At 43.1% G+C, this 16,897-nt stretch overlaps 1 long non-coding RNA gene across 3 annotated transcripts; it reads left to right on the top strand.

The window, feature by feature from the left end:
* Nucleotides 1-9,839: 9,839 nt before the first annotated feature.
* LOC124692123 lies at nt 9,840-13,588 on the top strand. Of its 3 annotated transcripts, none has more exons than XR_006999345.1 (6): nt 9,840-10,417; nt 10,607-10,743; nt 11,804-11,858; nt 12,166-12,438; nt 12,527-12,530; nt 13,160-13,588. It is a non-coding gene; the product is annotated as an uncharacterized LOC124692123 (long non-coding RNA). The 3 variants fall into 3 exon arrangements; XR_006999346.1 differs by having other exon boundaries at nt 12,527-12,969; XR_006999344.1 differs by lacking the exon at nt 12,527-12,530.
* The last annotated feature ends 3,309 nt before the right edge of the window (nt 13,589-16,897 follow it).

Raw genomic sequence — 16,897 nt, 5'->3', positions numbered from 1 at the left:
GTGGCCGGCCACCCCCTCCCAAACCCTAGCTTTGCTCCTCCACTTCATATTGCCCGGTTTGCTTAGCGAAGCTCCGCCGAACTTCTACACCGCCACCGACACCACGCCGTCGTGCTGTCGGATTCAAGAGGAGCTACTACTTCCGCTGCCCGCTGGAACGGGGAGGTGGACGTCGTCTTCATCGACAACCGAACGTGTGACCGAGTACGGAGGTGCTGCCCGTTCGTGGCGCCGGAACCGATCGTGATCAAGATCTTCTACGCGCTTTTGCAAGCGGCAAGTGAACGTCTACCGCAGCAACAAGAGCCTCATCTTGTAGGCTTTGGAATCTCTTCAAGGGTGAGACTCGATACCCCCTCGTTGCTACCGTCTTCTAGATTGCATCTTGGCTTGGATTGCGTGTTCGCGGTAGGAAAATTTTTGTTTTCTATGCAACGTTATCCTACAACTATCCTCTTCTTCTTCGTTGTCTTCCAATATAACCCCTCTTTCTCCATGCTTGGTCCAACAATTATAGCTGGGCATGAAACCGTTCTCCAGCAGGTGGACGTGAAGGGTCTTCGAGGTGGAGTAATCCTTCATATTCTTACAGGAACTACATGGACAATACATGAAACCATTCGACCGCTCTGTTTGCCTCAGCCACGTTGAGAAAATAATGCATGCCATTAATGAACTCGGGATGGCACCGGTCACCGTACATCCATTGTCGACTCATCTGCATTTTATATGTATATCAAAAATCATTAAATACACAACATCATGGATATATGAGTGACCAACTTAATTAATATTCAAGTTCATCACATAAAACTAATTGTTTTTATAAAAAAGAAGAGGGGCTCACCGAGGTGGTACCGTGCCGGCTAGGGGACGACGCTAGCGATCGACGGCGGTAAGGACGGAGATGATACTAATTAAAACCTACAAAACATACCATAATTTCAGCTCAAATTGCATATAAAAAAATAAAATCACTAACTTAGGCATTTCATCGAACACCTTGCTTGCACTAGAAAAATAGTACGAGTTAAAACTACCAAAAAATGAGCTAAATTAGAAACGCCGGAAGGAAGGATGATATTGCTAACCCTTGGATAGATGTATGCCGTTAATCTTGTTAAAATGGTGGAGAAAAATAAAAATTATTGGAGTGTGAGAGGTGCAAAATATTTGGAAATGTGAGGGAGGAGGAGATTTGGAGAATGATATGCAGGGGCTCGGGCGGGTTGGCGCGAGCTGATATAGGGAGGACCCTTTAGTACCGGTTCCTTAGAAGAACCGGTACTAAAGGTGTAGCCCTGGCCCCACCTCAGCCTGGAATTTTGGCAGAAACCCTTTCATACCGGTTCGTAACACGAACCGGTATTAAAGGTCCATTACGAACCGGTATAAATATCCCACCCCTGAAACCGGTATTAATAATGCCTTTCGTACCGGTTCGTAAGGAAACCGGTACTAAAGGCTTAGATGGATGAGAGGTTTTCTACTAGTGCTATAAAGCTTCTAATATGTGCGCCCTGTTGAGAAAATTGGATGTCTTATAATTTTATTCTCCATAAAAAAATTCTATAAATTCCCGCAACAACGTGCGGGGTATCATCTAGTTTCAAAAATAAGCAAACCTACACAATAAAAATAGAATTAACCAAGGTATGCTAAATATAGGGGTAATACGATGAAAACTTGGCTTGAAGTGTATCATGACTTCAAATAAGATGGATTATATAGGATTGCAGAGCACACCAATTCTGTATATCTGTAGCTGCAGTTTGCTCTTACACAGGACCGAGATTTGCTATTGAACTTAAAAAAATGGCGACACATCTTTTTTAAATAGTGCTCAGTAGTCAGAAGAGCCAGCACCGGCCAGTGTTCGATCCATCCCAGCCGGACTTTGTACATGTGGACATATACATGTGTTCGAAGATTGAGTAGTACGTATGCATGTATGGTGTAGAGTTTGGATTCGAGGCTTCCGTCTGGCTGTGGCCTGGAGACCTCCTAGCTCGCTGGCCAGCTCCCGAAGTTCTTCCCGACCAACCGCATCACGCACCACGACTAGCTTGACTGTGGATGTGTTTGTGAGGGCGGCGAACGTTGTGTGCGAGCTGCAGCTGGAGATGGCGAACACAGAGTTGTCCATCCTCGCATCATGCGGACAGGCGCTTGGAGGTGAATCTAAGTCTGCCGGCGTGAAAGTCTCACGGCACCGATGACGTTGACCCGAGCTCTCGTCAGCAAAATTAGAGGCGCTCTTCGCGCCATGGCCACTGCTGCCGGTGCGGCTTCTGCCTTCTGGTGCCCGGTCGTACATCTATCGTGGTGGAGGCTCCACTGATCCGCCGGCCGCGGGAGGCTACAACAGTGAAGGAATAGTGCTTTCCACGTACTAAATATTTTGGTGATTGGTGTTTTGGCTCCATGCTTTCCATGTATTATCGATTCTATCTTTCTTTACTACTCCTCCGTGCAGAAATCTAAGATGTTTGCGATTTCACGTTCAACTTTTTCCACGTTACGAAATCATGTGACTTTCCCGTTTTGCCCTCGTCGCGTCGCGCACGGACGACCACGTTCCCCACTCTCTCCCCTCTCAATCATTCCCCCACTAGATTTAGATGTGCGCCACATCCCGTGAATTTACCGTCAATTTACACTGTAAAACAACGTAAAAAACACTTGAGTAAACTTTTGGCAACCAAATACAACGGTGTTACCAAAAAGGCAAAGGCATTTCTCATGGATGCTAAGACTTCTCATGCTTACTGTAGATATAGTATGCACAATCTGCTCTTCAAATTTAAATGATCTGGAAAGCCATTCCTTTCCGTTCTTAATTTCTTTTGCGAGAGAAGAAATGGTTTCATATTGAAGAGTGTATATTTTGACATTAAAATTATTATTTCTTTATCCCTTTCACGCTTAATAGTTCCATCTGAAAGTTTAGTGGTGAAGATTGCATTATTGCTGCATAATCCCATTATTAATCAAAACCCAATTCTTATATCCTACAAAAAGCACCCCAACACATATTTGATTATGTCAACAATATTGTGCAGTGAGAAATATATACTGGGAAGTAAGGACGAATTTCAAAGCAATTATAGTATCATCATTTCTATCCATTTAGCCGTATTATAAACTTGGAGCTATATAATGATTAAACCAAGTAGCATGCATTATAGCACAGCTACTAACATTGTGAGCTAACAACATAATGAATCAGTAAAGACGAAATTCCATAGAGCATCTCTGTATTTCAACTGCAAATATACAAAAGGCATTTCTCATGGCTGCTAAGAATTCTCATGCTTACTGTAGATGCAGTATGCACAATCTTCTCTTCAAGTTTAAATGATCTGGAAAGGCATTCCTTTCCTTTCTTAATTTCTTTTGTAGAAAAGGAAATGGTTTCATATTGTAGAGCGTATATTTTGACATTAAAATTATTATTTCTTTATCTGTTTCACCCTTAACAGTTCCATCTGAAAGTTTACTGGTGAAGATTGCATTGTTGCTGAATAATCCCATTGTTAATCAAAACCCAATTCTTATATCCTACAAAAAAACACCCCCAACACATATTTGATTATGTCAACAGGATTGTACGAGTGAGAAATATCTTTGGGAAGTAAGGACGAATTTCAAAGCAATTATAGTAATCATTTCTATCAATTTAGTTGTATTATTAACTTGGAGCTATATAATACTAACATTGTGAGCTGACAACAGAATGAATCAGTAAAGACGAAATTCCATAGATCGTCTCTGTATTTCAACTGTAAATATGTAAAATGTCTCATAGGCTGCTGCGAGTATCATACCTCCTGAAGAAAATAATAGTGTGAACTCATGTCTGCTGATTTTTTTACATTTCTCCATCATCAAGTTGCTACATGCCCCTGTGTTGCTCCCTTGGTGCACTCATTCCGTAAATAGCTAGCCTGCATGAGATGTGTTATTCTGAACCTCCTTCAGCTAATAATTCATACTAACCCTGAATAAGGAAGAGCTCCTCAGTGGTAGATTAAAAAAGACCAATCTTTGACCACATTGCAGAGCTCAGATATGACATAAGTACATGATTCTAATTCGTAGATATAATAACCCCAAATATATTTTCTGGCCTATAAATAAATATGATGAGAATCGGAGAAGAAAATTAGTTTCAAAGTGAAAGCACTACTTTGGAGCTCGGATGACGATGAAACTATTTACTGATTCCTATTTCCACTGCATAACCAGATAGAGGGTAAATAGTAATCTTTCTGATATAGCTAGTAGGAAAATTCCATGCTACTGTGTGCTAGGGAAATTTTGAGCAGACCTATGGAAGCATAATTTTTTTTCCTAATTAATTTCGAAGCAAAGAGTGATGTATGAAAAGCACCATTTTTCAAGTAGGGAGGAAGATGAGCAACGGTCCAGGGCATCAAGAATTCACCCAAGAGATTACAAGCATAACACTGGAAGTGAATTGGCCAGGACCGGGAACAATCCTCAACTCCGTTGTAATTAAACCAATGTGTAGCTCCTCCTAGGTATCACCCTATGGTAACGGTTAGGGCATCCAGCAAGGACGAAGACCATTATAGTATGGAACTGAAAGTATGATTATAATAAAGAGGAAAAAATTCAAGTCATTATTAGATATATAAAGAAGTAACATGAGTAAAACAGAGCCATTATAGTTTGTGAAGAGCAATGATAAATATGTCATGCTTCTTTTAAATTTTAGTGTGTGATGCATAGTTCACCAGAGAAACAAATGGTGAGGCTTGCACTAAAACACAAAATTAGCCACGCTACCATTCAATTATGCATGTATTATCCATATATAAATTACTACATCCATGATCCATTCAGGCCCAAGTACAATCAAAGGGCCGACATTTTGCAAAAACAAAACCTAGCATATTGGCATACATCAATATTAGGTACAATCAGTTTGGAGCATATTTGTGTATTGAGGGATTCTAGAATTTCTCCGGCATCAAGTTATTCACCCACCCAGGTGGTACGCCAAAGGACGCTAGAACTTTCCTACCTAGAAGTCTTATGGTGTGCATTATCAAGTGTGTGGCGTGCCTCTACCCAAGCAAGCTAACTTTCAGGAAATAAACACAAAAATCACACGAGATATACTAAAAAAAGCCACTTCCACTCTAAATTAATGTAGTAACCCAATACGTACAAGAGGAAATAAAACACTAAGTTGGGAACTGATAAAATGAACTGGACATCAACAAATAGATACGGTACGAGAAAAGCAATTGGTATATTACCCCATATATAGATTTGGGTTACGTAGGCAACACTACCTTTTCGCTGCAGTACAAAAATAGTAAATGTTAGATCTGACAAAGTTCATGCAAGTATAAAATCGCTGAACTATCAAAGAGACACAGGGAAGCCGATCCAATGCCAAATATCACTCCATTCCATAATGTAAGTCGTTTTAGCGAAGTAAAATATTTTGCTAGCACGGCTTATATTGTGAGATGGAGGTATTACTTGACAGAGTAACTATCCACGTTGTTTTGCCGTCCCCATAATTGCAAGGAGAAAGTTTTGAGCATGCACGATCTTCCGTTGGTAGCCGGCACATCGGGTAAACTCCGGGAGCGAAGATGTGCATATAAGTGTATGCGAGAAAACAAGATTCATTTGAGAAAACCAGTAAATTGACAAAATCATCACGAGTGGGCAAATACATTTTTTTGCTTGGTTTGCTTCGATGTCTTCCCCTAAAACCTGACAATACTTTATTAATCTTGTATGAAGGGGACATGTCTCTAAAAACCGAAGATTACACTTATGAATTAGAAGAAATCTTCCAATTAATGAAAGATTACATGGGCATGTCATTCAGATGTCCTGTGTGCAGTGCAGCTATGGCAATGGGCAGCAGGAATATAACTAAAGAAAAAGGTCAATGTTTTGAAACTTCAGAAAAAGAACTAAAATGTACATGAGAAGATGAGGATTAGGGGAAAAATAATTCTTTGCTAACGCGAAGCTGTATGTGAGCCCCCATTGATGTCATATCACACTGAGCAGAGCTTTTAATTAGATGTACCAATGTATAGCTATTGTACAACAAACTTGACACCAAGAGAAAGAAAATGTTGGTATGATAAATTATAGCCTTCATACGGGTTCTTTAAGTGCACTAACATAATGTATTTAACGCTTCTTTATAGATATACTTCTCATGCAGCTAATAATAAAATTTTGTAATACAAAGTAGAAAGGTACTGAGTATTAGGTAGTTCATGCTCAGGTCCTGCTCAGTTCAGGCATCCACCACCTTATTCATTGTTTGAGAAGGGGAACAGGACAAACCTAATCCAAACAGGCTGTGAGTGCTCCTGAAAGCGCTATTCTTGTTAGCTTTACTATTGACTGTTCAGTGGTAAAATTTGAAACGCTGAAAGAAAACTGAAATTATTCATGCACGCAGAAATCAAAAACATATATCAAATACAACAAATGAGGCAAGAGTGGAGCATACCTACAAAATAAGAGATGCAGCAATAATTGCTCATTTCGTTCCTAAGTATATTTTCTCTTCACTGAACTGCAATAATTCATGCAAGATGCGATTTTTTTTTCTTTAGCCATTTCATAGCAGGTTGTGTGCACAAGAACAAACTAAAGCATCCGAATGCACTTGAAGTTGCACTACCCATATCAAATACATTGGCTCAAATATTATATATTCGGAACTTCCTAAAGAAAATAAAACAAAGTTTATGACCAAATATTTTAGGATCGGAACCGTCGGCAAGTCGGATCAACCAGAGCAACATATATATCACATGACATGAACTGGCAAGAGATATAGAAACCAGAAGTTTTAGTTTGCGAATAGAAATTTATTCTTAAACCTTAGATAACTTAAAATTCTAATTTGAATTCAAAAAATCAAATGCCAGTACCCTCCACCATCACTAAGAAATCAGCATCTTCACTTTGTCTAATTGCATAGTGTAAAATGGCTTAAATTTTCTATCCGTTTGATACTTTCCAGGTGCACCTACAAACGTAAACCACCCTCTCGGATGTTGTTCGTAATGGGTTGTACGACGGGAGAACAGATAAATGTCTCACAATTTAGCTATAGTTAAGACAAATCAGCATAATATAACAAATACATAGCCACATAAACACAACATGGTTTCTAGGCTAGCAGAAAGCGAAGGATATCAGACAAAAATCTCACCGAACAACTTTTTGGTTATACCTATCCCACAAGAGACCGAAAAATGGCTGGAGCACTTTCCCCACAATGAGAAAATGACACCCTCACACCTAGATACTGGTATGTATAGTCGAAGAATCATCTACCATCTGCAAGAAGGGATGATTAGGTAATAAGCTAGTTGAACTATCTATTGTGAGCAGGATATGTGAAATGCATTTGCAAAAATAAAGCAAGACAGTACAGGAAACTGACTTTTATTATCACTTAAACTTTCACAGTAGAAATCCCTTCAATATCCAGGAAGTTTGAGCCACTAAAATCATTGCAATAATATAATTAACTGCATGGGACACGGTGTACATGACACCTGCAACAAATTTAAAAGAATAATGAAGCTAATGGAAAATTTACTTTGATCAAACAATTAGCAACTTTTGGAGCGCACAAAAAGTCAAATAACCAATTCGGGTTCAAAACATGTGAGAAAGAATGGAGGTATTCTTTTCTCGAGGAGAGTATGTAACCTGTAGATGCAAAAGTATGTCGAGCCGTGCCGTCGAGGTCCAGTCCAGCCCATTTGTTTCTACACTTGCGCGGACATCGGCAAGGGTGCAATGAGTGGCTTGTCTCTGTAGTCACCCCTCCAGCCTTTCCGTGAAAGTGTAGAAGAATGGCAGGATCCTAAGATAGACATAGTTATTTCAGTTCTTGTCCAATCCAAGTTATTTCAGTTCTTGTCCAATCCAAATAGGTGCATCGCACAAGTAGGATACATAATTTGACCTATTGTAAGCAGATGAACCGACAACTCGAGTTACTATCAGTGATTGAGGATAGATTTCAGGAAAAATGAAATTAGTGAGTAAACAGCCCTTGAAAAGTTATCGAAGAACAACACCCACAAAGAAAACAGTAACCTCTTCCAGTGCTTCACGATACTCATATAGAGTTGACTGGCAAAGAAAGAATTTATATTTCGAAAACAACTGTAGAGAACACTAAACTGAATTAATTTGGTAGAGAATATAGAATAAAACACGAATGCAAGAATTCAGTTCTGGAAAGCAAAAAAATGCACAAAATTTTGTTGTGTGCAGAAAGAATTCAGTTCTGGACAATATTAATCTGACCGGTGCGACTAAACCACCCAGCCAAATCTCATAATTTGACACTACATGAAAAGCTGTAGTTTAGCATAATATTGTGGACAATACTAAACTGACCGGTGCGACGAAACCACCCAGCCAAAAAATGCAAAAACATTGTTGTGTGCAGCAAGAATTCAGTTACGGACAATACTAAACTGGCCGGTGCGACGAAACCACCCGAGACAAATCTCATAATTTGATACTACATGAAAAGCCTAGGACATTTATACAACTTATATTTAGAATATTAATTGGAAATCATGGACATAATAGAAATTTTCTGCACACCTAATATCTTCCTAGTTGAAGAATTGTAGCCCAATTGCACTGAAACGAATTGTCCGGATCTGTTGGTCATTTTTGTGGAACTATGGATGTACTGCCGATGTTCCACAATAATGAGATCTTACCACATCGATCTGCATCCTCACTGATCTGCTGTTCTCAACCCTACAATAAAACAAGAGTGCAAAGGGTTGAAATAATCACAGACTCATAGCTCAAAACAACCCTTGAATATTCCAAGAAAACAAGCTGCCATCACCGCTGCTGCATCCTCAAACGTCATCTTCCTAGTGAGCAAGAAGCTGGATCAAGGTGAGGAGGGCAGCAGCGGCCACAAAACATTGCATTTAGCTCCGTTGAGGAGGGAGAGGTGGAGGAAGACGGCGTTCCACGTCGATCTCACGACGCAGTGAGCTAGGGAGAGGGAGAGAAGCGTTAGGCAGCCATGGCACCAATCTGGATGAGGCAGATCTCGACGGGTACGAGGACAAACATCAATGTGGAGGCAGAGGTCGGGGGAGGAAGAAATTGGCAGGAGGGATCGACCCTGGATCGTGTAGGCTAGGGATTGGAGACGGGGCTTGCGAGGAAGAGAAGGACGGGCTGCCAGGGAGGCGGAGCGGCGCCGCCGGATGCACTATGAGAAGGCATGGAACGGGATTGGGAGGAGCAGCTCGCGAGGCGATTGGGGATACCTCCGTCGCCCCGCGACCGTCGCCTCCGGGCGTCGCCGCGCGGATCGGCCTAGCGCCGGCCCGTCTACGGCCGCGCGCGCGCCTCGGGTCGCCGCGCGCCGGCGCCGCCCTCGTTGAGGATCCGCCCGCGTCGACTGTGCGGGATGGACGAGGCGGCTGCTCGCCCGCTCCCCGGTCATGGCGGCAGACGGAAGGGAAGGACGACGACGGGGAGCGGGAGCGACGGCGGCCGGGAGCGACGGCTGCGGGAGCGGGAGAGGCGGCGGCTGCTGGATTTGGGGATTGGGTGAGGGCACGACGCGCCAACGCCGGGCCGCGTGGGCTTCATCGACCCGTGGATAAAAAACGGGTCGCGCGAGGGCCTCGCGTTCTGGACTACTCTGGTAGTGAAAAAACGAACGGTCCTGATTTGCTTGAGACGAGATCGAACGGTCCCGAGGCTCAAAACGCTGTGAGGCCTCTTATGGGGGGCATCATATACAACGTTAGATGTCGCCGCTCTCTCCCCACTCGCTCGCTCCTCCATGTCGCCGCACCCCATCACCGGCGTCGTCTTCCTCTCGCGCCCCACCTCATCGCCGGGGTTGTCTTCCTCTCGCGCCCCTGCGGCGCCGCCTTGCTCCCCACCACACAGTTTCCTCTCGCATCCCGCCCTCAACGACGCAGGTAGTTAGAGCTCAAAGGTCGCATTTTTTTTGCTCTGGCTACGCGCTCCTGGGTGAAGAGGCACTACTCCGGCCTAGATCTGCGTGCGCCGGCAACGTATTGTTGGGCGGGAGGCCCTGGATTTGCGTGTGCCGGCGACGTATTGTTGGGCGGAAGGCCCTGGATTTCCGTGCGCCGACGATGTGCCTCAGGAGGGCAAGGATGCACTAGATCTGCCTCAGGAGGAGCTGGAGAAACCCGACGCGAATGCCATCGGCGGCCGCGGGAGATCTGGCTGGTGTTCTCGGACGTGGGGTTCGGTTTCTCGTCCTAATCGCCGCCGGGTACTCGCCGGCCTTCTCCATGTCGCATGCTGGTGCGTGGTGCCGTCACTGCCTGCCGCTGCAGCCTACGACGCCACCCACGCCCATTTGGTGAGTACCTCTGACTCTCTCCCCTCCCACTTTCTTGGGCCCCTTTAGTTTGGTTCTCCTACATCTTGGGTCATGATTTAACATAGTTCGATCTGAGACCTTTTTTGTCTGAACTTATATAAGTGTGCTGAATTCAGATATCTTGTTGCTGCTTTGCGTAGACTAAATACTGAGAATTTCCTTTTGCAGAGTTCTTGTACAAGGTCAAGAAGTGGAGGCTGAGAGTAAGCATGGCAACAGTTTCTTGGAGTTTAAGCAGATAACAGGAAGACAATCATCTGCAGTCCCCAAGAGTACCAAGGAAAATGGAGAGACCAACACTCAAAGTAATGATATTTCTGGTTTTACCTGTTTCTAATTTTACCTGTTTCTGATTTTGTAGCACTGCCAGGTTTCTGATTTTTTATTATTCAGTTCTATCAGCCTGCAATTACTTTTAATCCTTGTTTGTCTCTGCACTTATTTAACTCAATGATTTGCTGTGGGATGCACCTTCCATGGGATGCTATAGTTAGCTACTCCAAGTAACTTTTATCCATGCAAATTTTAATAAATAAAATCAAAATAATAAGCAGGGAAAAGATACTGAAAACGTTTGCATCCTGTGGTCAATTTGTGTATTATTACTATGATCATGTTTTGGCGAATACTCCAAGTAGATTTTATACTCCTTTTCATGGAACTTATTTTTCCCTGAAACTCATTTTCGTTTGGCTGCTGTTTCAGAACAGTACTCTCTTTAGGGAGAGTAGCTACTCCTGCACAGTAGGAGTGTAACAATACTTGATCCTTAAAAAACATTACAACAATAGTTAACTGAATTAACAAACATTACTCCTTGATTGCTTGGTGTCATTGTCACTAAGAATAACCCTGGCTGAGGTTCCTCAATTATTTCAAGTTCACAATCTGACAACACCAATACAGTAGAAGTAGTTTGTGAAAAAATGCTGCAACATCTTTCTTATCATTCCTATCGAACTTCCTTCCGTTTTTCATGCAAAGTGAATGCATAGCTACATATGCAGCGTACTTCTGTTGGTCAGGGAGGATTTTTCGATGTCGTATTGCTTGCTGACCACCTGGTTCTTCCTCTTCATCTACTGCATATTCCTCTTCGTCTACTGCATCTTGACCTTCATCCAGTGCAGCTTCATACATTTCTTCATTTGCGTGTTCATCATCATCTGTGTATTAGTAACAATATATGTAAATTAGTGATAAAATGGATACTAAAGATTGCAGTAATATGTACTTGATGAATCATGCAATCAGACTGCATTTCCTCTACAGACTACAGAAACTAAAATCTCTTCTTATGTGAATTTTGTTTTTGTGTTTGATAGTCAATCAACCAAAAGTTTATCTAATTTCTGGTGTCCACAGGCTGACAAGAATAAAGACAAGGGTGCTCAGCAGAAATTCGAAGAGATAAATAATGGTAAGACACACACAACTATGTCCATATCAAGTACTTATACTGGTATTAGTATCTCGATCTATTTGCTGTTTTAGACATACTGAGTGTTGCATGTTGTCCCTTGAGCTTTTCGATGCAGAGAACTGTTTATTCCACATCTGCTTCTCTATGCAACTGATATATCAGTCCACCGAGAAGTTCTGTAACCCCTGTTAGCAAATTTCTTTTAATTCCATGATTATTTGCTAGGAGATAACGATACTGACCGTGACTCTATCCTTTTGTGTAACCTTGAACTGTCTAAACCAAGCTGGTGTCACCTTTGCAGCGCATGAGATTCTGTCAGATCTCTACGGTGATGAGAAAGGTAACCCAGGGATTGGTGGTGGACATTTTGGGAACCATGAGGGCTTCACTGGTGGCGGTCCCAAGACTACCATGGCAAAACATTAAGGAGGTCACAATGCAAAGTTTCAACAAAGAAATAGCTGACCAAGGAATTACTTTGATTTTGTTATTCTATACACAACAAGCAAAAGGTCAATTTGTTCTAGAAAGTGTCCTGGAGGATGTGGCTCGTTCATTGGATGGAGCAGTAAGGGTAAGATGATCAGCTTTATTACATAATGCTGGTCCTTGACAGTTAACATATATCAAGAAATGCTTATATGCTGACTCTGTTGATGCAGGCTGGTAAGATAAATTGCGAGAAAGAAAAAGCTCTTTGCAAAAATTTGAGGGTCCTATATTGTTAAGTATGATTTGGGATTATGAATATAAGCACAAGATGCATTGTTATAGAATTTGAGGGTGATATCTGACATTTAGTAGCACTGAAACACACAAGAGACAATTGACATGGGGCACGTATGGACCCACTTGCTGGCATTCACTAATTCAGCATGTGAGCTTTTAGATGTTGCTTGGCCGAGCTGGCCTCTTCTGAAGACCATATACACACACACATTATTGCAGGAGCTCCAGTTATTATCTGAATCTGAATAGATGCTGCATGCTCATATTGCATCCTTTTTTTATGCCTTCAACTTTCGACAGAACTATGATCAAATGCAATGAATCGTACAAGCACATGTCATGGTGTCCTCTACCTCTAGTTGTATCAATCATGCATGTAAGCAATGAACATGTGCTGCTATACATAGAACAGATACAACTGCTGCTAGATCATGTTGTAGAATATTGCTCATCATTTCCACTTATTTTACTCATGCTTGTTATGACAGCATTGCTAGAAATTCATTGACGTGTGCTGATCAGTAGTTCAGTACCTGGTTGATTGACATCCTCATCTTGTTCTTCAGGTGGACTAAAATTGAGATCTGGAAGCACCATTGTCTACAGGCGCGACCTCGCCGACCTTTGTACGCAGCGATGAGCGAGGAAGTAGTGCTTTGCCTGCAACTGGCATCCTTGTGACCTCCAGGCCCTGGCGCCTCTTGGTGACCTCCAGGCCTGACCCTAGCGCCCCCAAGGGAAGCCCTGGACGAGCTTCTGGCTAGGGGACGGCGGCGAGCTTCCGGGAACTGCAACAATCGGCGAGCTGGGCGACGAGCCAGTGGATGATCGGAGCTAGACCTGGAGTACAGCTGGGCGACGAGATAGGGGATCGATCGGTACCAGTCTCGGAGCTGGACGCGAAGGCCTGGATCGTTTGGCGATGAGACAGGGGATCGATCGGAGCTGGGCCACGCGCGCTTGGTGGATCGGAGCTGGGCCACGCGCGCCTGGTGGAGAGGATCGATTCCTCCCGGGAGAGAGCTGCTCGGGGAGAAGATGGCCGGGGAGGATCGATTCCGGTGGGGGAGGAGCTGCCTGGAGGAGAAGATGGCCGGGGAGGATCGATTCCGGTGGGGGACGACGGGAGAATCGAGATCGGGATTCAAAATTTCGATAGGGGTATCGATGTCTTTTTGCTACTTTTTCACCTGGTCGGAAAACGTCCCCGACGTCTTACAATTCTGCACGGAGGGAGTATTAAATTCCAACCGGTATGGTGCGTCCGTACGTCGCGTGTTTTGCATTTTAGCACACAATTTCTGGTAAATCAACCCGCAGTCCACTCCTGTCCTTCCAGTCTTCCATCATCGCCCGAAATACTTTTGGAAATAGGACCTTCAAGGAACCGGAAATCAACCAACGGTCGCTACTATCGTCAAAGGCTGAAATGTCTAATGACTCTAATCCTTCTGCCGCAGACGCGGCCGAGGCGGCGCGCTCGCCACTCCCGCAGCCTGGACAGATGACGGCCGCTTCCCGGGCGACGTTGGCGTGCTATGTCCGGCGGAGCTGTTCCCCCATCCTCGTCATTCTTGCATCCTAGCAGGAGGACGATCGGCTCCCGGTCGCCGCGCAACTGGACTACACTTCAACGCGTCGGCCGTAGGACGCCCTGTGAGTAGCAGCTGCAGCGGCCCACGACCGGCACATCACGACGCAGCCAGCTTGACTCCTCATTTCCTCACAGCGGCGCTCATGGGGGGAATTTCAGTATGTACTGTACGGGAGAGAAAGCAAATCTTATCCCTTCATTCATCTGCTTCAATATTTTCCAATGATTTTTAAAGATTGCCTAGGCCTCGCCCAAGCTACACCATGTGTGCGCAGTGGGAGAGGCAGATAGGCCACAATTTGTTCAGCCTATCAGCCTATGTAATTCGGCATATGATTTTTTTAAAATATTTTTTGGTGATAGCGATGGCAGACATACAAGTCCAATTATCCCTCACAAAAAAAAATCCATTATAGAGGATGTTTTGACATGACATTATTTATATGCACACCCTAAATCACTCTCTCCAAAAAAAAGGACAAAGAAGGCAACAGAGACAGAAAAGCAAAAGCATATGTTGCTAAAAGAAATAAACTGTCAAAGAATTTTGGAAATAATGGCTTCATATTTCTATTTATTTGTGATCACATTACACTTGTAATAAAATATCATCAAATCTTAGGCATCTTTACGATAGCGTGTGCACCTAACAAACAACGGCAATATATTTTAAAAAAAGTCATATGCTGAATTAGTTTCGTCGTTCTGTAGCGAAGCACGGGCAAATACATGTTGGTCGAGACTATTCTGAACTTCATCAAATGCTGATTCGCTAAGTTGGTACATCCCCTTATAGTATTCTTCTCACTTCTCACGTTGTGAGTACAATCTGCTATCCAATCTGACATAGTTAAGTTGGTTGAGAAAATTGAGAAGTTTATCTGATTCACACTTCACTAACTTTATAAATCATCATAAACTTCCTCTCTGACAAACGAGATTGTCGTGCAATATAATATGTCATTCTACCTAGCTTAAACAGTTATTTCACTGTAATGCACGATTTATCAATGTTCAGTGGTATTTTGCTCTGGAATTTCTGTAGTATATATATACTAGCACAAAATCCGTGCGTTGCTACGGCCCACGAGAAATCAAATGAGCAACCTTTTATATGTTTAAATATGTGTGTCGATTGAAATCCAAATACAAAAAAAATTGTAATAAAATGTATGCCTGTGTCATGGAGAGGCACAAGGCTTTCTCAAGTTTTCCTTACCCCTTATGTAAACACAAGTTCCTACCATAGAATAAATAGCCATATAATATCTCAATAACAGTATGATTCTAAGTTTCTTATTACTGGAAATATATTGCAATAGAAACTACAATTAACTTACATGGAAAGAACCAAAAAGTTGTCCTTTTGCAAATATAAATATCACTTTCTAAGTGGTGCTTTGTTGTGTACATTCAACAAAATAAATATAATTTGAACAAAGACAGGATCACTTCTTATGTCCATCGTCGAATTACAAGAAACAAAAGGCAAATGTAAGCACTCACAATACGGTGCAAATTGAAGCAAATGATCAACTTGTATATTCTCATGTTGTATTTATTTTGCTCTAGTGCTACTATCTCGTCCACTCTAACAAAAATACTGTATAACATATCTAAAAAACAACGGAAAAGAGTTAAGATATTCATCATCATTTGCATTGCAAGGTGTACCAAAAACAAAAGTTCCCTGACTACTATAATGTGAGTATATAATATGCTTTGTGATTTCCTAACCGGAATCATATGACAGTTCTACGCCACAATTTTTTATAGGAGAAATCAAACCATAATCTCTAATCGTATAAAACTCTCTTTAACATGGCAATTTTCTATGGATGATCGTTGATCGGTTTTTTCAACCAATTTTGCTTTTCATATACCAAAGGAAACTTTTGAATGCTAACAAAATGCAGTATACGAGATTTTTTGGAAATCCAAATAGAATTAGATGTGGTTCGACATAGTTAGTGATAAACTAACTTGAGAGAATTATGAATTCCAATCTTATCCATGTATTATCTCCGTATGATCCTGGCACTCTAAGATTGCAGCGGTATTCTGTTCGCTCATGCATCTCCTATGCATATTGCTTTTCGTGATCTTTTAGTAGGGGTCCTAGGAAAGAAATTAATTATAGATAAAATTAATATGCATGCTTTAGGCTCATCATCTAGTTGGAATTGTCCAAGAAGAAATGTCTACTAATTCTCTTGGTTTGCAATAATATTTATATGGTCTGGCGGGAACTAACACTACGGGAACCCGCCGAGGGGCCGACGGCCCGCGGCCGTCGGAACAGCCTGCCTCACCGTCGGCCCACGCCTGTGCCGACGACAACCGTCGGCACCTTGCCGTCGGCACAATATGGCCTCGGCACAGCCATAGTAGCCGTCGGCACACGTCTGGCCGTCGGCACAGTCTGCAGCCCGACGGTGGGACGTCGCCGTCGGCACAGTTGCCGTCGGCCCCTTCGTCGAGGGCCCCACAACGCCCAAACGGCCGTTAGCCTAGCCCATCTTCTGTGCCGACGGCCAAGCCGTCGGCCCAGTCGCCTCGCTCGGACAGCCAGCTCGTGCCACGTGTCCCCTGCCCATCTTCTGTGCCGACGGCCAAGCCGTCGGTCCAGTCGCCTCGCTCGGACAGCCAGCTCCTGCCACGTGTCCCCTGTCCATCTCCTGTGCCGACGGCCAAGCCGTCGGCCCAGGTT

This window comes from Lolium rigidum, chromosome 2, assembly GCF_022539505.1.
Source record: "Lolium rigidum isolate FL_2022 chromosome 2, APGP_CSIRO_Lrig_0.1, whole genome shotgun sequence".
Taxonomy (NCBI): Eukaryota; Viridiplantae; Streptophyta; class Magnoliopsida; order Poales; family Poaceae; genus Lolium; species Lolium rigidum.
Note: the sequence above shows the minus strand (reverse complement) of the source record. Positions and strands in the feature narration are given on the sequence as shown.